This window comes from Somniosus microcephalus, chromosome 28, assembly GCF_052327205.1.
Source record: "Somniosus microcephalus isolate GS21.2 chromosome 28, FLI_Smic_1.0, whole genome shotgun sequence".
NCBI classification, from domain to species: Eukaryota; Metazoa; Chordata; class Chondrichthyes; order Squaliformes; family Somniosidae; genus Somniosus; species Somniosus microcephalus.
Window position 1 is genome coordinate 22,394,658 of NC_141014.1, and position 20,732 is coordinate 22,415,389.

The 20,732-nt window shown below is 50.6% G+C and overlaps 1 protein-coding gene across 1 annotated transcript in view; it reads right to left on the reverse strand.

Annotated features, from left to right (window-relative positions):
- Positions 1-20,732, reverse strand: part of LOC147099438 (glutamate receptor ionotropic, NMDA 2B-like) — a 763,081-nt gene that overhangs the window by 39,708 nt on the left and 702,641 nt on the right. The window lies entirely within an intron of this gene.

Here is a 20,732-nt window from a genome sequence, read left to right on the forward strand (position 1 = left end):
GCTAGTACTGTTGGGGGGGGTTAAACTAACTTGGCAGGGGGATGGGATACGGAGTAGAGCTATAGTAGGGGGTGATGCACAGCCAAATATAGAGGAAAAAACAAGTCAGCCTGGAAGGCAGAGCAAATATGTAACGGCACAAGGGAATATGGCAAGGCTGGATGGCATTTATTTTAATGCAAGGAGTCTTGCGAGTAAGGCAGATGAATTGAAGGTGTTGATGAACACATGGGAGTATGATATTGTTGCTATCACAGAGACATAGTTGAGGGGGGGGCAGGACTGGCAGCTCAATATTCCGGGGTATAGAACCTTCAGGGGAGACAGAGGGGGGTGTAAAAGAGGAGGGGGTGTCGCAATATTAATCGAGGAGTCAATTGCTGCTGTAAGGAAGGATGATATCTTAACAGGTTCCTCTAATGAGGCCATATGGGTAGAACTTAAAAACAAAAAGGGGGCAAGCATTTTGCTGGGAGTGTACTATAGGCCCCCAAACAGTCAGGGGGAGATAGAGGAACAGATATGTAGGCAAATCTCAGAGAAGTGTAGAAATAATAGGGTAATAATAGTAGGGGATTTCAACTTCCCCAATATTAACTGGGATAGTCAGAGTGTGAAAGGCTTAGAGGGTGCAGAATTCTTAAAGTGCATCCAGGAGAGCTTTTTGAGCCAGCATGTAGAAAGTCCTACAAGAGAGGGGGCGGTACTGGACCTAATTCTAGGGAATGTAGCCGGGCAAGTGGCAGAAGTGTCAGTAGGAGAGCATTTTGGTGACAGTGACCATAATTTGGTGAGATTTAAGGTAGTCATGGAAAAGGACAAAGATGGACTGGAAATAAAGGTTCTAAATTGGGGGAAGGCTGATTTCAATATGATAAGGCAGGATCTGGCCAAAGTCGACTGGGATCAGATACTTGTAGGAAAATCCACATCAGAGCAGTGGGAGTCTTTCAGAAAGGAAATAGAGAGAGTACAACGCCAACACGTTCCCGTAAAGGTCAAGGGTGGGACCAACAAGCCCAGGGAACCCTGGATGTCAAGGGATATACAAGAATGGATTAGGAAAAAAAGGGAGGCTTTTGGCAGATACAAAGGACTAAAAACAGTCGAAGCCCTAGAGGAGTATAGAAAGTGCAGGGGGGTATTAAAAAATAAATTAGGAGAGCGAAGAGGGGGCATGAAAAAACACTGGCAGGCAAAATAAAGGAAAATCCCAAGGTGTTTTATAAGTATATTAAGGGCAAGAGGATAACCAGGGAAACAGTAGGGTCCATTAGGAACAAAAGTAGCAATCTGTGTGTAGAGCCGGAAGATGTAGGTGAGGTTTTAAATGAATATTTTGCATCTGTGTTCACTATGGAGAAGGACGATGTAGGCATAGATATCAGGCAGGAGGATTGTGATATACTTGAACAAATTTGTATTGAGAGGGAGGAGGCACTAGCGGTTTGAACGGGCTTAAATGTGGATAAATCCCCAGGCCCAGACGAGATGTATCCCAGGCTGCTGTGTGAGGCAAGGGAGGAGATTGCAGGGGCTCTGACACAAATTTTCAGAACCTCTCTGGCCACAGGGGAGGTGCCAGAGGACTGGAGGAAAGCTAACGTAGTACCATTATTCAAGAAGGGTAATAGGGATAAACCAGGGAATTACAGGCCAGTGAGCCTTACATCAGTGGTAGGGAAATTATTGGAAAAAATTCTGAGGTACAGAATTTGTCTCCACTTGGAGCAAGGATTAATCAAGGATAGTCAGCATGGCTTTGTCAGGGGGAGATCATGTCTTACCAATTTGATTGAATTTTTCAAGGGGGTGACTTGGTGTGTGCGTGTGTGAGGGTAGTGCAGTTGATGTAGTCTACATGGACTTCAGTAAGGCTTTTGACAAAGTCCCGCATGGGAGACTGGTCAAGAAGGTAAGAGCCCATGGGATCCAGGGCAATTTGGCACATTGGATCCAAAATTGGCTTAGTGGCAGGAGGCAGAGGGTGATGGTCGAAGGTTGTTTTTGTGACTGGAAGCCTGTGTCCAGTGGTGTACTGCAGGGATCGGTGCTGGGTCCTTTGCTGTTTGTAGTGTACATTAATGATTTAGATATGAATGTAGGAGGTATGATCAGTAAGTTCGCAGATGACACGGAAATTAGTGGAGTGGTAAATAGTGAGGAGGGAAGCCTCAGGCTACAGGACGATATAGACGGGTTGGTCAGATGGGCAGAACAGTGGCAAATGGAATTTAACCCTAAAAAGTGTGAGGTGATGCATTTTGGGAGGACTAACAAGGCACAGAATACACAATGAATGGTAGGACCCTAGGAAGGACAGAGGATCAGAGGGACCTTGGTGTGCATGTACATAGATCCCTGAAGGCAGCAGGACTGGCAGATAAGGTGGTTAAAAAGGCATATGGGATACTTGCCTTCATTAGCCGAGGCATAGAATATAAGAGCAGGGAGGTTATGATGGAGCTGTACAAAACGCTAGTTAGGCCACAGCTGGAATACTGTGTGCAGTTCTGGTCGCCACACTATAGGAAGGATGTGATTGCGTTGGAGATGGTGCAGAGGAGATTCACCAGGATGTTACCTGGGCTGGAGCGCTTCAGCAATGAAGAGAGACTGGACAGGCTGGGGTTGTTTTCCTTAGAGCAGAGAAGGCTGAGGGGGGACCTGATTGAGGTGTACAAAATTATGAGGGGCATAGATAGGGTAGGTAGAAAGGAACTTTTCCCCTTAGTAGAGGGGTCAACAACCAGGGGGCACAGTTTCAAGGTAAGGGGCAGGAGGTTTAGAGGGGATTTGAGGAAAAACTTTTCACCCAGAGGGTGGTTGGAACCTGGAACTCACTGCCTGAAAGGGTGGTAGAGGCAGGAACCCTCACAACATTCAAGAATGATTTAGATGAGCACTTGAAACGCCGTAGCATACAAGGCTACGGACCAAGCGCTGGAAAATGGCATTAGAATAGACAGGGCTTGATGGCCGGCGCGGACACGATAGGCCGAAGGGCCTCTTTCTGTGCTGTATAACTCTATGACTCCATGTTGCAAAAGTTTAGATGAATTTTATTTGTACAGACGGTTATAAGAGTAAGGAATGCTTGAACACAAGTGGCTATTGAAGGAGAGATTACAACGACCTTCGTTGGATAAGAATTGGAAAAGGAATGATATAAAAGAATATGGGGAAAGAGCAGGATTGGAGCAGCTAGCTCCAGTTGAAGAACTAGTACTGACACAGGTACGATGAGCCTAATGGCCTCCTTTTTAGGCTGATACTGCTTTGGTTCCATGATCTCGTTGAGCTTTATATTCAAGGTGTAGCGACTGTTCTGAGAAAGCAAACATGGTCGCCGTTTTTCACACAGTAAGATCCCAGAAGTAGCAATGGATTGCCACTTAATCCACTTTTGGTAGCGCTGGTCGAGGGAGCAATGCTAGACCGGAATCCTGCTTGTCTTCGAATAGTGCCGTGGAATGTTTAACATCCACCTGAACAGGCAGACGGAGCCACGGATTAACATTTCACCCGAAGGACTTCACATCTGACAATACAGGGGCTTAGAGAGTTATATTAGGAGGACAGGATGCGTAAACTTGGCTTGAATTTCCTTGAGTTTAGCAGATTGAAGGATGATCTGATCGAGGTGAAAGGTCATCGACCAGAAACTCTCGACCTACCTTCATCTCTCCACAGATGCACTTCACGTGGAGGCTATTGTACAGAGCACATTAAAGATATACAACTATTTAGAAAACTCATAAGAACATAAGAAAATTAGAATTAGGAGCAGGAGTCGGCCATACGGCCCCTCGAGCCTGCTCCACCATTCAATAAGATCATGGCTGATCTTCAACCTCAACTCCACTTTCCCGCCCAATCTCCATATCCCCTGATTCCCCTGGAGTCCAAAAATCTATCGATCTCAGTCTTGAATAGACTCAACGACTCAGATTCCACAGCCCTTTTGGGTAGAGAATTCCAAAGATTCACAACCCTCTGAGTGAAGAAATTCCTCCTCATCTCAGTCTTAGAATTGGCTTAAGGACAGAAAACAGCAAGTTGTGGTAAATGGCCGTTTATCAGACTGGAGGATGGTAGACAGTGGTGTTCCCCAAGGGTCAGTGCTGGGGCCACTGATATATATAAATGACCTGGATATTGGAATACAGAGTAGAATTTCTAAATTTGCCAATGACATCAAACTTGGGGGTGTTGCAAAAAGTGAGGATGAAGCCAATCGACTGCAACAGGACATAGAAAGGCTAGCAGAATGGGCAGACAAGTGGCAGATGGAATTTAATACAGAGAAGTGTGAGGTGATGCATTTTGGCAGGAGGAACAGGGAGAGGCAATATACACTTAATGGCACAGTTTTAAAGAGTGTGCAGGGACAGAGGGACCTGGGAGTTAATGTGCATAGGTCCCTGAAGGTGGCAGGACATATTGAGAGAGTGGTTAACAAAGCATATGGGATCTTGGGCTTCATAAATAGAGGTATTGAGTACAGAAGTAGAGAAGTTACGCTGAACCTTTATAAAGCGCTGGTTAGGCTACAACTGGAGTATTGCATCCTGTTCTGGTCACCACACATTAGGAAGGATGTGAAGGCCCTTGAAAGGGTGCAGAGGTGATTTACTAGAATGGTTCCGGGGATGGGGGATCTTCGTTCCAAGGACAGGTTGGAGAATTTGGATTTGTTTTCATTACAGCAAAGGAGGTTGCGGGGTGATTTGATAGAGGTGTACAAGATTATGATGGGTTTGGATAGGCTAGACGGGGAATGTCTGTTCCCACTAGTTGATGGTACAAGGACTAGGGGACACAGATTTAAGGTTTTGGGCAAGAGATACAGGGGGGATGTGAGGAAAAACTTTTTTATGCAGCGAGTGGTGAGGACCTGGAACTCGCTGCCGACGGAACTGGTGGAAGCGGAGACACTCAATGTTTTCAAGGGGAGACTGGATAGGCACTTGAGGGAAATAAACTTGCAGGGCTACGGAGATAAAGCGGGGGAATGGGACTGACTGGATTGTTCTACAGAGAGCCGGCATGGACTCGATGGGCTGAATGGCCTCCTTGTGTGCTGTTATGACTCTAAGGGGGAGAAATTCGGTATCGCCCCATTTGGGCACTAGTATTGGCGGTGCGCAAAGTTAAGCGCCAGGCGCAATTTATCACCACCTCGAGCGATATTGGGTAGCTGCGCCCCTGAAGGTGATTGCAGCGCTAAATCAGGTGCTGCACGATAGTCTTAAGGTGCTAACCCGGCGGCGTGATGCAATTTCTCCGCGGGCGGGCGCAGCGCAGGTGCTGTCAATTATCGATTTCAGCCAGACATGCTGCCGCCGGCCAGCTCTTAAAGGGGCGGATTTTGATTATCATCTCCAGCCGCACCCTGTGCCTCGTAGGCCTCAAACTCGGCGGGAACCTACCTGTGGCGTCGACAACTGCATCAATATGGAGAGGGCCAGGGAGAGAGCGCAGCGCTGGCAAGGATTCTCCAGGACTTCGGCGAAGCACTGGCACCTGCCACGCAAGTGCTGAGTGCTGCCACGCAGTCAGTGGCTGGTCTCATGCAGACGCAGATTGAGGCCACGCGAGCACTGACTGCTGCCACCCTCACTGGATCGGGCAGGATTCCCCGGGGCCCTCGCCGCGCCACAGCAGGCCAGCAATCTGTGCACCAGCCGATTGCTGCGCATGTTGCGGTGCTGTCCCGTCAGAGTGCCAGTGTGTCGGCCAACCAGGGAGCTGCTGTCCGCTCTCAGGATGACAGCATTCCTGATGCCACCACTGGCACTTCTCCACTGCAGCTGCCACCACCTGTAGGACAGACTGCTTCCGCCCATGCGGAGTTGGAGCAGTCAGCAGCCGGGCCCTCCAGGCCCAGAGCTGGTCCAGGCCGTACCTCAAGGGCATCTGCGGTCTCAGTTTCGGACAGTCAGCAGGCCTCCCCCAGCCTTGCTGCAGCCACTGGGGTCCCATTACGGAGGAGCTGCAGGGCGGGAAGGGGGCAATTCCGCAAGGGAAGCAGATCACCATCGAGGGGCAAAAAGTAGAAGATGCTGCTAAATTATGTTATTTCTTTCATTCAAGGCCGAGGATGCTGGTCTGAATGTTGGTTATGTTTTGGACATTGACTTCAGGGTGTGAGAGACAGTTATGTTTTGGACATTGTCCCCAGGGTGTGAGAGACAGTTATGTTTTGGACATTGTCTCCAGGGTGTGAGAGACAGTTATGTGGCAGTCTGTTTGTTTTGCTGTTTGTTTCCATTGCTTTGTCATGTGGGAAGGATACACATTTTGTTAAATAAAGAAGTATATTTATTCACAATGTCCATGTCTGTTCTTTGCACTAATTTTTGCCTTGACCGGCTTAGGGGTAGCAGAACGGTTCCATTCATGTTCTTGGAATGGCAGAAAGCATTCCCTCAGAGGGGCCTAGAAGCGACTTGCTATAAGCCTCTGACGGACGGCCCTTGCAGTTTGTGCCTCCCTCCCGTCTTGGTGCTCCTCCTCCTCCTCCTCCTCCTCTGCTGGTGCTTCAACGTCTGGTGGCATTGGCTGGGTCCTGAGGATTGCCAGGTTATGCAGCATGCAACACACAACCACGAAGTGGGAGACTCGCTCAGGTGAGTACTGAAGGGCTCCTCCAGAATGGTCCAGGCAGCGGAACCGTTGCTTCAGCACGCCGATTGTGTGCTCAATGATGTTCCTGGTCGCTTGATGGCTCCCATTGTAACGTTCTTCAGCAGGGGTGCTGGGCGAACGGAACGGGGTCATCAGCCAGGGGCACAGAGGATAGCCCTTGTCCCCGAGAAGCCAGCCTCCTGGGTGAGCCGGGGCTTCGAAAAGGTCTGCCACAGAAGTCTGGCGCAGGATTAAGGCATCGTGGCTGCTGCCTGGAAAGTGGGCATTGACAGCGAGTATCAGCTGTCGGTGGTCACAGACCAGCTGCACATTCAAAGAATGGAACCCCTTTCGGTTGCGGAAATCCTCCGCGTGCAGTCAATGGCGCCCTGCACCATTGGGAAGCCTGCTATCCTTGCGAAGCCCTCTGCGCGCTCTTGCTGCTTGTCCGGGGTCATTGGGAAGGAGATGTACTGCCGTCTCCTTTTAAAGAGGGCATTAGTCACTTGACGGATGCAGCAATGCACCGCGAACTGTGAGATGTTGGCAATGTCCCCAGTAGCAGCCTGAAAGGAGCCACTGGCATAGAAGTTTAGAGCCACAGTGATCTTCACAGCCACCGACAGAGATGTCCTGCACCTTAGTTGAGGCTGCAGATCTGGCTGAAGCAGGTGGCAGAGCTCAGTGACCACCTCCTTACTGAAGCGCAGCCTTCGGAAACACTGCTCCTCCGACATGTTGATAAACGAAAACTGTTGACGGAAAACCCTGGCAGCATAAGTTCTCATGTGCCGACGTCTGTAGGCCCTCCTCCATCTGGCCATGCCTGCCACTCTATCCTTGCGTCTCTGTGCCCTGTCAATATGATTGAGAAAGACGACGTTCCCATCCAATGCAGCCCCCATAGTAAGTGTGCACTGAAAGTTATGCTGGTTGAGTAGCTTACCAACTGCAAAGTAATGTTAAGAAGGCTAAAGTTCCTCAGCCAGCACTGGCTTACTGCAGAAATGGCTCTCCTCTCTCTCACAGAAGGTGTGGTCCAAAAACTAACAATCCAGGAAGAGTCCCCTTTAAATAGCACCCCCCCAGCCCGACAGTGACTGGGAAACGTTCAAGGTAACCTGTCCTTGTTAGCGCCAGGCGGAACGGAGGGGGGCGCCACTGAATTTCCGGTCCAGGGCGCCCCAAGGGCGTTGCACAATGAAATGACGTCATGATCTGCGTGCGCCAGTGAGCGGGCGCAACGGTTTAGCACCGGCGCTAAATATCCGCTCAATTTGGGAAGAGGCGCAGGTTTCGCTGCGCCCGGGCGCTAGTTGGTTAGCGCCCTACTTCTCGACCTCTTTAGGTGCTAATGGGTGGCGCAACCAACCAAATTTTTCCCCCTAAGACTCTATGGCCTAGAAATTCAGTATCGCCACGTTTGGGCCGCTACAGTCGAGCGTGCGCTAAATTTAGCGCCCGGCGCAACTTAGTGCCACCTTTACCGAAATTGAGTTGCATTGCCCGAAGAGGTTGTTGCTGCGTTAAAGCAGGCAGTGCACGACTATCCTAAGGCACTAAGCCGGCGAGCTGAGGCGCTACCACCGAGGGCGGGCGCAGCGCAGCACAGGTGCGGCCAGTTAGCGATTGAAGGCAGACACGCTGGTGCCGGTCACCTCTTAAACGGGGAGGGTCGATTTGGCTTGAAGCCACGCCCTGCACATTGGAGCCCTGATTCTAGGCCTGGACAGACCTGCTGCAACATCGTTACGCCTACTACCATGGAGAAGGCCAGGGAGCGAGCGCAGCGCTTCAGTGAGGGGGCCCTGAAGGTTCTGGTTGGCGCAGTGGAGCCCAGGCGACCTATCCTCTTTCCTGACCGTGGCAGGAGGCCGCTGCCCAGCGAATATAGAAAAGCTTGGAGGGAGGTGGCACACAGAGTGACCTCCAGCAGCATGGTCCATAGGACCCCAACGCAATGCAGGAAGAAGTTCAACGACCTCACTCGGGTTGTCAGGGTGAGTACCCTTTCCAGTATCCTCTTCATCCCTGCATGTGCACCTCACTTTATGGTCAAAGGGTCCTGAAAGCCCCAATGCCCAGCCCTCATCCAACACCTATGGGACTCTCATGAAAATCACATGCATATTCACCACTTTACACACTGTCAGGGCTATTCGACCATGGGAGGCAGTGCAGCCAAGATCAGGGCTTGACACTGTCAGGGCTATTCCACCATGCGAGGCAGTGCAGCCAAGATCAGAGCTTGACACTGTCAGGGCTATTCGACCATGGGAGGCAGTGCAGCCAAGATCAGGGCTTCACACTGTACTCAGAGCCCATCCTTTCTCTTGCAGGGCAAGCTGGCCCGCAATAGGAGGCAGCAGCAATGGACCGGGGGAGGTCGTTCTGAACTTAAAGACCTCAGTGATCTGGAGCAGCGAGTGAAACGGATTATGGCAGGCCGGCTGATTGGCCCCGTCACCACTGGAGATCCCGACCCTGTTCTGGACAGCAATGGTAAGGTCATCACCTTTTTGACCTCTCTCTTTCCACTTGTGCCTCACACCAGCATCCTTTGCCACTATCAAACCAATGCAGTGCATTGCAGCACTCATGCCTCCCTCGCTGCCGCCCTGTCCTCACACTAAAGCAACTCTTGTACCTCCCTGCTTTCAGATGCTGATTCGCCAGGTGAGGAGGCGGGCCCTCAAGCTGGCATTGCGAGTGAATCGGAAGGCGAGGAGGAGGAAGAGGAAGCCGGAACATCAGTGCCACCCTCAGCCAAGGCAGCCTATGGCCATGATGCAGACACGTCTTCCCTGGAGGGGAGCAGGGGGGAAGGGTCTGAGGAGGGTGAAGCACTGGGGCCCAGCGGGCTGCAGCAACGCTAGGGGGTAGGGAAGCTCGGCGGCCTTCTCCCCGGAGGGAGAGTGTGGCCTCCAGTCCTGCTACAGTGAACGCAGAGGAGGTGCGGCTCATTGATGAAATGGGCGCCCAGGCGGAGCGCAGGCACACTGAGCTCATGGCTGCAGTGGCAAGGATGCCTGACTCCATAGAGTCACTGGCAAGGAGTGTACAGGAATTCGGGGCAGCACAGGCCAGGAGTCTGCAGGAATTCGGGGCAGCACAGGCATGGAGTCAGCAGGACGTCGGTGCAGCACAGTCAAGGGGTCTGCAGGACTTTGGTGCAGCACACGCGGCTTCCAGCCAAGTGCTTAGTCGTGCCATGCAGTCACTGGCTGGTTTGATGCAGACACAGATCAGGGCCACACGAGCACTAACTGCTGCCACCCTTGCTGGATCAGCCAGGATTCGCCAGGGCCCTCACCGCGCCGCAGCAGGCCAGCAGTCAATGCTTCAGCAGATTGCTGCGCATGCTTCAGTGCTGCCCCCTGCGAGTGCCAGTGTCTCGTCCGACCAGGGAGTGCCTGTGCTCTGTCAGGTTGGCAGCATTCCTCCTGCCAACACTGTCACTCCTCCACTGCAGCTGCCACCACCCATAGGACAGACTGCTGCCACCCAAGCAGAGTTGGAGCAGTCAGCAGCTGGGCCCTCCAGGCCCAGAGCTGGTCCAGGCCATCCCCCAAGGGCATCTGCCGACTCACTATCTGACCCTCAGCAGCCTTCACCCAGCCTTGCTGCAGCCACTGGGGTCCCATTGCGGAGGAGCTGCAGGGCGGGAAGGGGCCAATCTCGCAAGCGAGGCAGTTCACCCTCGCAGGCCAAAAAGTAGGAGGTCTGGCAAAATGTTGTGTTTTTTTTTTTGTGAAGGCCGAGGATCATGGTCATTTTTGTTTAACTCTTTTGTTCATTGTCTCCAGGTTGTGAGAGCCATTTATGTGTCTGGCTGTTTTTTTGGGGGTTTCTCTGTATTTGTTTGTCATGCGGGAAGGGTACAGAGTTCGTTAAATAAATAATTGTCTTTATTCGGATTGTGCATGTTTGCACTTTGAACTATTTGTTGCCTTGACCGGCTCAGGGTTTGCGGAGCGGGTCCATTCATGCTCTTTCAATGGCACAAGCCATTCCCTGAGAGGGGGCCTAGAACCGACTTGCAATAAGCCGCTGACGGACGGCCCTTGCACTTTGTACCTCCCTCCCGTCTTGGTGCTCCTCCTCCTCCTCCTCCTCTGGTGGTCCTCCAATGTCTGCTGGCAGTGGCTGAGTCCTGAGGATAGCCAGGTTGTGTAGCATGCAGCACGCTACAATGAAATGGGAGACTCGCTCAGGCGAGTACTGTAGGGCTCCGCCGGAATAGTACAGACAGCGGAACCATTGGTTTAGCATGCCGATTGTGTGCTCAATGATGTTCCTGGTTGCTTGATGGCTGTCATTGTATCGCTCTTCAGCAGGGGCGGTGGGTGCACGGAGCGGGGTCATCAGCCAGGTGAACAAAGGATAGCCCTTGTCCCCAAGAAGCCAGCCTCCTGGGTGAGCCGGGGCTTCGAAAATGTCTGCCACAGAAGTCTGGCACAGGATGAAGGCGTCATGGCTGCTGCCTGGAAAGCGGGCATTGACAGCTAGTATGAGCTGCCTGTGGTCACACACCAACTGCACGTTCAACGAATGGAACCCCTTCCGGTTGCGGTAATCCTCGGCATTCTCTTGAGGTGCCTGCAAAGCCACATGCATGCAGTCAATGGCACCCTGGACCATGGGGAAGCCCGCTATTCTTGCAAATCCCATTGCACGCTCTTGCTGCTTGTCCAGGGTCATGGGGAAAGAAATGTACTGATGTCTCCTTTTGTAGAGGGCATTCATGACCTGGTGGATGCAGCAATGCACCGCGAACTGGGAGACATTGGCAGTGTCCCCAGTAGTGGATTGGAAGGAGCCGGTGGCATAGAAGTTGAGAGCCACTGTCACCTTCACTGCCACCGACAGAGACGTCCTGCTCCTCAGCTGAGGCTGCAGATCTCTCTGAAGCAGGTGGCAGATCTCAGTGACCACCTCCCTTCTGAATCGAAGCCTCCGCATGCACTGCTCTTCAGACATGTTGAGGTAGGAGAAGTGCTGGCGGTATACCCTGGGAGGGTAAGGCCTCCTGTGCCGACGCCTGTTGGCCCTCCTCCGTCTGGCCATGATTGGCACTCTCTCTCGGCGTCTCTGAGCCCTCTCAATGCAATGGAGAAACCCAACGTTTCCACCCATTGCAGCCCCCATTATATGTGGCCACTCAAGGCTATGGCGCTGAAAAATCAATCCAACTGCAAAGCTCTGGGCTGAAGCCAGAAGTACCTGTGCGAGCGCTGAGTCAAAGCAGAAAGCTCTCTCCCTTTGTCTCTCTGCAAATCTCTCTCCCTCACACACAGAAGGAGTGGTCCAAAATGGCTACCACAAAGAATGCAGGAAGAGCCCCCTTTAAATAGCGCCCCCCCAGCCCCACAGCGACTGGGAACCATTCCACTCAACAAGTCGCTGGGAGCGCCAGGCGGAAAGAAGGGGGCACCACTGAAGTTCCGGTTCGGGGCGCACCAAGGGCATTGCACCATGAAATGACGTCAGGATCTGCGCGCGCAGCTGAGCGGGCGTTGCGGTTTTGCGCCGCTGCTAAATCTTCACTCAAGTTCACGCGAGGCGCAGATCACGCCGCGCCCGGGCGCTAGCCACTTCGCGCCCCACTTATTGCCCTCTTAAGGCGCTAGCGGCTGGCACTACCAACTGAATTTCTAGGCCTATGACTCTAAATGGCCAACCCCTTATCCTGAGACTATACCTCCTTGTTGTAGACACTCCAGCCAGGGAAAACAATCTCTCAGCATCTACCCTGTCAATCCCCTTCAGAATCTTATATGTTTCAATGAGATCACCTCTCCAGAGAGTATAGGCCAACCTACTCAATAATATCTACTCAAGACTCGGGCAGGCTCTTTATTCATCTGCACCAATCCGAGTAAGTTAGTTAATGACTAACGACCTGTCAAGCTCACCCATTTAGATGAACATTTAATGGATTAGCATTTGCAAGATTGAAAAGGTTCTCATTAATTTGCCCTGTTATCTGCATTGTGTATGGAGACTGTGGAGCTAATCATTTCACTGAAAAGTACCCTTTTTATTAAGCACTTCAAACTGTAACCCACAATAAAATGTTCTTTTTGTTTTGGAAAAACTCCCTAAAATAACCTCTTTATTAAAGCGGGCCTGGATCCATTTAATATCTACTGTTTGAATTGTCAGTCAAGTGGCTGTGGCTATACTGCAGTCTGTGAGTCTATTTATTTAGCAACAACCACAACAGCTTGCATTTATATAGCACCTTTAACATAGTAAAACACTCACAGGAGCGTTATCAAACAAAATTTGACACCAAGCCACATAAGGAGATATAAGGACAGGTGACCAAAAGCTTGGTCAAAGAGGTAGGTTTTACAGAGCCTCTTAAAGGAGGAGAGAGAGGTGGCTGTTGTGTATGTACCTTTAAGAGAATAACTGGTCTCAGACTGCAGTACTGGCAGTGACCACCCCTGTATAAAAGGCGCTAGAGAGCCTCTGTTTAGTTTCGTTTATGCCTTTCACCAGTAAAGATCTGTTTGTTTTCTCTCCTGCTAGTCCGTGTCTCAATCATTCACGGACTTAACACTGGCGACAAGTTAGAAACGAACTTACCTGCAACTCAGCAGCAGCTCCGACGATGTTGTTGAAGGTCAGAGCCAGAAGAAAAAAAAAAAGAGGCCATTGAAACTTGAGAAACGGGCGTCGACCGTCAATCATCGATTTAAAAACTTGCAGGAGAGATTGTCCAGAGCCAGGCTGGGTTCCTCGGTCCGTGGTTTCCCAGCTAGTCGGGCTGGTGGCAGGTAGTGCTCTGATCCTTCCTGGGCTGCGGCGGGCTGAAGCTCGATCGGGTGGCTTTTCAACGGGGCCGGGCAGCGAGTCGGGAAGCAAGGAGAGAGAGAGAGGGTGGAGCATACAGGGTGCGGCCGGTGCTTCGCAGCTGGGCAGCATTTGGACCTCAGAAGAGGGAGGGAAGTGTCCCAGAGGGTCCGCTCCACGACGGGAAGATAATAAAAGAAAAAGAATACGCGCAAGAAACCGTGGAAAGCAGCGCTAACAACAGCGGGGAAGAAGGCAAAGCACGGGAGGCGCCATTTTGTTAAATCGGGGAAGAAGGCAAAGCACGGGAGCCGCCATTTTAGATTTGCAAGATGCCGAAGACTGGCTGTATCACTGCTTTTGATAATACATTAGCGGACTGGACCACGTATGTGGAAAGAGTCGAGGTATATTTCGAGGCAAACGATATAGCGGAGGGGAAAAAGGCATCGATATTGTTAAACTTAATGGGCGCTAGAACGTACGGCCTATTGCGGGACCTGATTACTCCAGCCAAACCGAAGGCGAAGAGTTTTAACGAAATTGTTGCTGTCCTACAGGAACACTTAAACCCTGCACCGCTGTTGATAGCAGAAAGATTTAAATTCCACAGGAGAACTCAGCACAAAGACGAGAGCAATGCTGAGTATCTTACGGAACTACGCAAGCTATCAAAGCACTGCCAGTTCAGAGCAGGACTGGCAGATACCCTATGGGACAAATTTGTCTGTGGACTCCTGAGTGAAGGAACACAGAAGAAGTTACTCGCAGAAAAAGAGCTGACGCTAGATAAGGCTTTCAGCGTGGCAGTATCGTATGAAGCAGCAGCCAGGGGAGCTGCAGAAATTCAACAAAAACCACAGGAATACGGCACCCACGAAATGACATGGGGATTTGCAAAATGTTATCGCTGCGGCAGAACTAACCATGACCAGAAGGACTGCTGGTCCAAAGACAAAATATGCAGACAATGCGGGAAGATTGGACACATTGCACGAGTTTGTAGGTCTGGGAAGAAGACCAGCGACAACAAAAAGGCTACTAAGGAACCGTACAAGAAAGTACAAAAGATGACGGACAGTAGTTCCGAAGACCAGATGAGCGATAGTGAATCCGGAAACAGGAGACTAAGCTGTCTCAAACTTCACAATGTAATCGCAAAAGAGGATCACCGAACCATTTGGGTCACTCTCACGATAGCAGGGTCCCAAGTTAAAATGGAATTGGATACAGGATCAGCGCTAACCATCATGAATCGACGAGACTATGAGCGGCTATTTTCACACATACCCTTGAGAGAGACATCCATCGTCTTGACGACGTATACGGGGCAAAAAGTATACCCCAGAGGAAAAATAAGGGTGCCTGTCGAATACAATGGCAAGAAAATACGGAAATTGTATCTCTACATACTGCCAAATGGTGGACCACCGTTATTGGGACGGGAATGGATCAGGAAGATAAACTTAGATTGGCATTCCATTCATGCAATGACGGTGGACGGTAAAAAAAGATGAAGACGTCACTCCTGGACGATTGTCAACAATCTTAGCTAACGCCAAAGAGGTATTTCAACAAGAACTGGGCACGCTTAAAGGCGTAACCGCCTCGTTGAAAATAGAAGAGAATGCAGTTCCCAAGTTTTTCAAAGCGAGACCGGTACCATATGCAATTCGCCCAGCCGTTGAGGCAGAGCTGGAGAATCTGGAGAAGGCGGGCGTGTTGTCTAAGGTCGACTGGAGCGAGTGGGCGACACCCATCGTTCCTGTCATGAACAAAACGTTAAGCAATAAGTCCGGAGAGCCAAGGAAGATTTGCATCTGTGGGGATTTCAAGGTGACGGTGAACCCTGTCCTTCGCACAGTACATTATCCTCTTCCAAGGATAGAAGACATCTTCGCCTCGCTGTCTGGAGGAAAGCGTTTTACAAAAATTGACCTGGCACAAGCATATTTGCAGATGGAGGTTGAAGAGTCCTCTTGGAAGTATCTCACGATAAACACTCACAAAGGTCTTTACCAGTATCATCGATTGGTATTCGGAGTAGCATCGGCTCCGGCGATATGGCAAAGAGCGATGGAACAAGTCCTGCAAGGGATTCCGGGGACTCAGTGTTACTTGGACAACATCCTTGTAACAGGTGAAGATGACAGTGAACACCTTAACAACCTAGAACAGGTGCTCACTAGACTACGGGAACATGGGCTGCGAGCCAACCGCCCCAAGTGCGAATTTGTTAAGAAACAGATATCGTATTGTGGCCACGTGATTGATGAAGAGGGGTTACATAAGTCCCCTGACAAAATTGAAGCGGTTGTTAAGGCCCCAGCGCCTGAAAATGTGTCGCAACTGAGGTCATTCCTCGGGTTGGTGAATTACTATCATAAGTTTTTGCCGAATTTGTCGACAATTCTGCACCCACTGAACGCCCTGCTACGAACGGGGGTAGCATGGAAATGGAGCGATGATTGTAAGCGTGCTTTTCGGAAGAGTAAGGACTTAATCACTTCAAAGGAAGTATTGGCTCACTACAACCCAGCACTGCCAATCAGGCTGGCGTGTGATGCGTCTCCCTACGGCATTGGGGCGGTACTGTCACATAAATTCCTTGATGGTTTGGAGAGGCCGATAGCTTTTGCGTCACGCTCGTTAACTTCTGCCGAGCGTAACTACGCCCAGATTGACAGAGAGGCCCTCAGCCTAGTGTGGGGGGTGAAGAAGTTCAATCACTACCTGCACGGTCAAAAATTTACTCTACTAACCGATCATCAACCTCTTGTCTCCATTTTCAACCCTCAGAAGGGCGTACCGATAATGACAGCACAACGGCTGCAGAGATGGTCCCTTTTCCTAGGAGCACACCAATATGACATCGAGTACAAAGGAACTAAACAACATGGAAATGCTGATGGATTGTCACGTCTACCGTTGCTGACAGTGGAAGAAGACCTTGCAGTGGATCCAATGGAGTTATTCCACTCGACCATAGTCGAATGTCTTCCTGTGACGAATGCAAACATAGAAAAGGAAACACGGAATGACCCGACACTATCACGGGTCTATGATTTAATGGTGAAGGGATGGCCAGCACATGGCGAACCACTGCTGCCAGCATTCTCGCCGAGAAGAGAACAGCTGTCAGTGTGCAGAGGAACCTTGATGTGTGGATCCAGAGTAGTAATTCCACCTAAGTTGACGGATAGAGTGCTCAATGAGCTTCATGAGGGTCATCTGGGTGGGGTAAAAATGAAGAGCTTAGCCAGAGCGTTTGTGTGGTGGCCGGGAATCGATAGAGAAATCGAAGAGATGACCAAGAGCTGTGCAGGATGCCAGAAGGTCCAAAACGCCCCACCACAAGCTCCTCTGCATCCATGGGAGTGGCCCTCAACTCCATGGCAAAGGGTGCACATTGATTTTGCTGGTCCCTTCATGGACTCGATGTTTTTAATTGCGGTGGATGCACATTCAAAGTGGCCAGAGGTAATAAAAATGTCCTCAACCACCACGGAAAAAACTATCACAGTTTTACGAACCATATTCGCCAGGAATGGGCTGCCTGAACAGATTTGCTCTGACAATGGACCACAGTTTGTGTCTGAAGAGTTCCGGAGGTTCTTAAAGAACAATGGTGTTAAGCATTACACATCTGCCCCATATCATCCAGCCACTAATGGATTGGCCAAGAGGTTTGTCCAAACATTCAAGAAGGCTATCAAGGCAATGTGTAATGAAGAGATACCCCTACAACACAAGGTGGACAACTTCTTGTTTGCCTACCGGAATGCGACACATGCGGTTACCAACCAAACTCCAGCCATGATGTTCTTCAATCGAAGACTACGATGCCGCTTGGATTTGGTTAAGCCAAACGTCCGAAGAGATGTGGAGAACAGGCAGTTTCAGAATATGAATGAAAGGCCGACCAGGAGTTTTAAGATAGGTCAACCAGTTTTGGCCCGGGACTACCGCACTGAGAAATGGCAGCCAGGAACGATTTGTACATGACAAGGACCTCTCATGTATACCGTGGACGTTGGGGAGAGCATTGTAAGACGCCATGCTGACCAGATTCTAGAGTCGCTGGAAAACGTCAACTCCACACCACGATCTGATACACCTGGTAATGAAATCGACGTTCCAATTGCAGCTACCGCAGAACCGGTAATATTGGAAGCAGATGAACCAAACAACGACATTGATTCCGACTCAACATTGCCAGAAGAACCTGTTACCCCAAAGAGGCGTTATCCAGACAGAACCAGGAAGCCTCCTCAAAGACTGAACTTATAATTGCTTGAACTTAACCAATGTATCTAGCAACAGTAATTGTGATTGTAATTCGTTATCATTTAGTTGTTAAATGAATGTTATGTACTGTTTATCTAAAAGGGGAGGAATTGTTGTGTATGTACCTTTAAGAGAATAACTGGTCTCAGACTGCAGTACTGGCAGTGACCACCCCTGTATAAAAGGCGCTAGAGAGCCTCTGTCGTTTCATTTATGCCTTTCACCAGTAAAGATCTGTTTGTTTTCTCTCCTGCTAGTCCGTGTCTCAATCATTCACGGACTTAACAGTGGCGAGGCGGTGAGGTACAGGAAGGGATTCCAGAGCTTAGGGCCTCAGCAGCTGAAGGCACGGCCGCTGATGGTAGAGCGAAGGAAATCGGGGTTTCTCGGAGGGTTGGAGGGCTGGAAGAGGTTACAGGTATAGGGAGGGGCGAGGATTAAGACTGCTCGCTGTGTGACGGTGTGACACAGTTTCTGTTTATTCAGCAGAATAAGGGTTACCCCCCTGTGTAACTGTGGAGAATTATTCATTCATCAGAGTAAGAACGAGTCCCTGTGTAACAGCATTTCCTGTTTTCAGTTTGTTTTCCAGCATCTGCAGTATTTTGCTTTTGATTGTACAAAGTTCATGTTTATCCCAATAATGGGTCTGCTTATTTAGCACGATAGGGATGACTCTTCCCCCCCCACGACCCCCGCTTACACCTGTGGTAAGCACTTTGGGGCTGAGAGGTGATCTAATCGAGGTGTTTAAAATGTGAAAAGGATTTGTTAGGCCCCCCCAAAAGGCTGTGGATGTCGGGTCAGTTGAAGCTTTCAAGTCTGAGATCGGTAGATCTTTGTTGGGTAAGAGTAGCGAGGGATACGGAGCAAAGGCGGGTAAATGGAGTGGAGGTGCAGATCAGCCGTGATCTAATAGAATGGTGGAGCAGGCTCGAGTGGCTGAATGACCTCCTCCCATTCTTCAGTTTATTCAGCAGGGTAAGAGGCTCTCCCTGTGTGAACTTATGTCATTCCTGTTTCCTCAGCTGGGTAAGAGTTGAGGGTAGCAGTGCTGACAGCTACTAAATAAAGAGAATAAGGGGGAAAAATTCGGTATCGCCCATTTTGGTCACTTTCGCGAGTGGCGCTAAAATCGCCGCGCTCGGGCGCTAAGTTCCTAGTGCCCTGTTAGCGCCCCCCCGGAGGCGCTAACGGGAGGTGCTAAGCAACCAGATTTATCCCCCTAAAGCTTTGATGAAAAATAAGTAGATCAGCGAGCGCGATGGATTCTCTGCTGGCTCTGTGTTGGCAGCATTGTAAACACTGCGGCAAGACCTCCTGTTTTATCTGAAGCAAATTGGTACTTGCTTTCGAAAACAGTTAGGCCTAGTTTCCTTGCCCCTGCATTTTGGAAATGTGAGTTCCTTGGGTGCAATGGTCAGCTGAAAAGGGGCAGCGAGATGGGTCGTGCGGAAAATTAGAGGCAAACGCAGGTATCGCAGGCCCGGTTGATCAGGCCCATCTGGAGTTGGCGGCTAAAAGGTCCTAAATAATTTGAAGTTTCCGGGGGTGGGGGGTGGGGGGGGGGAAGGAGGGGCTGCGGACAGATCAATCCTTTGCCCCATCCCCCGCATCCCCCCGAACAGGAAGTGCAGGCCAGGCTCTGCCAATGGAGGTGGTAGGGAGGGAGGGTGTTCTTGATCTTCTGCCTCAGTTTCCGGCTGCAACCTTTGCTGGATGTCCAAAAAAAAGGACAGTGCTGAGGCTTGTAACTAAATCCCTGCCGACCGGAGGGTCTAAGGGAGTCCTGGGGGCAGGCTTAAGATGGTACAGTAGGCCTTGTGTGTTATTTTTGTGGCTGACCCTCGCCCCATGGAACTTCAGATTGATTCAGAATCTTATCAGCGCCAATTCCCTCGGCAGCCTGATCCCCCAGGCCTGAGATTCCTGCAGCTGTCCCTGATTTTCTGGGCCTCTGCCAGAGGGTGGGCCTATGCCAGGGCTGCCCAGGGCCATCTAATATACTGGAGAGGAGGACCGCATCAGGAACAGGAGTAGGAGGAGGACCGCATCAGGAACAGGGGTAGGAGGAGGACCGCATCAGGAACAGGGGTAGGAGGAGGACAACATCAGGACCAGGGGTAGGAGGAGGACAACATCAGGACCAGGGGTAGGAGGAGGACAACATCAGGACCAGGGGTAGGAGGAGGACAACATCAGGACCAGGGGTAGGAGGAGGACAACATCAGGACCAGGGGTAGGAGGAGGACAACATCAGGACCAGGGGTAGGAGGAGGACAACATCAGGACCAGGGGTAGGAGGAGGACAACATCAGGACCAGGGGTAGGAGGAGGACAACATCAGGACCAGGGGTAGGAGGCGGACATAAGAAACATAAGAAATAGGAGCAGGAGTAGGCCAATCGGCCCCTCGAGCCTGCTCCGCCATTAAATAAGATCATGGGTGATCTGATCCTAACCGCCAATCTACTATCACAGAACCATCTCCTGAATCTAACAGAATTAGACACACAAAATAGGAGCAGGATCAGGCTACACGGCCCCTGGGCCCGCTCCGCTACCCACAGGGCCATGTCCGATCCGAACCTAGACTCATGTCCAAATTCCTGCCCGCTCCCCGTAACCCTTAATTCCCTTTTACTTCTAGGAAACTGTCTATTTCTGTTTTAAATTTATGTAATGATGTAGCTTCTACAGCTTTTTGGGGCAGCATATTCCATGGACCTACCACCCTCTGAGTGAAATAGTTCCTCCTCATCTCAGTTTTGAAAGAGCAGCCCCTTATTCTAAGACTATGCCCCCTAGTTCTAGTTTCACCCATCATCGGGAACATCAGGACCAGGGGTAGGAGGAGGACCACATCTGGACCAGGGGTAGGAGGAGGACAACATCAGGACCAGTGGTAGGAGGAGGTTTACATCAGGACCAGGGGTAGGAGGAGGACAACATCAGGACCAGGAGAAGGACAACATCAGGACCAGGGGTAGGAGAAGGACAACATCAGGGCCAAG